The following is a 779-nucleotide window of genomic DNA, read 5'->3' as shown; positions in this document are numbered from 1 at the left end:
GAAGATTGAAATTTCATTTACAACCTGTGCAAAAGCTACTGATTCAGAGGTTTTGTTTGGTTTGATTTGGTTTGGTTCATCTAAAAAGAAAAAATCATAACCATGTAGCCTTATTCTTATCTATTCATAGTTCCCTGTCACTCATTTTTCTGTCCATTTGTCCTCCACATAATGGACATCAGACATTCTGAACTTCTGTTTTAGAGCTTTAAATGAGGTGTGGCCCCTGCTTTCCACAACAGTGTTATAGTCAACAAAGGCACAAAGACAATGTAAAGCCAGCAGATAATTGTGGTCATATTGATACGCATGCATGGCATTGGTAATATGCAAGCAGGACACCTGGCTAATGGCTGAGTATCACTGCAGGTTCCTTACAGGAGGCCAATAAAATTCCAAGTCAAGAGGAACAAGGGCCCTGTGAACTTTTAGACAAAAGCAGTAATGTTTTAACCTGGTGTAATTTAAAAATACAGTGCATGTTTAAGTTAAAAACTGTGGAAGTCATTACAGTAGAATGCATGTTGCCACAAATCCCTCTCCAAGGACCCACTCTCATTTCACACACACTTGAATGAATCTGCACTCTTCTTCCTTAACCCATTGTTCTTGCCACTTTCTGAAGCAGATCTGGAAGTCCTCTTTCCTGAGTGTCTTGATGGCTTCAATCAATTTAAAATGTTTCCAGAAAGAAACAAAAAAATGTTTCCAGTAATTTCTGCCAAACAAAAACACTGTGGTATGTGCTCATCCACCTTATTCACTAGATTTGGCACCAG

This window comes from Octodon degus, unplaced genomic scaffold, assembly GCF_000260255.1.
Source record: "Octodon degus isolate 3935 unplaced genomic scaffold, OctDeg1.0 scaffold00024, whole genome shotgun sequence".
Lineage (NCBI taxonomy): Eukaryota > Metazoa > Chordata > Mammalia > Rodentia > Octodontidae > Octodon > Octodon degus.
Note: the sequence above shows the minus strand (reverse complement) of the source record.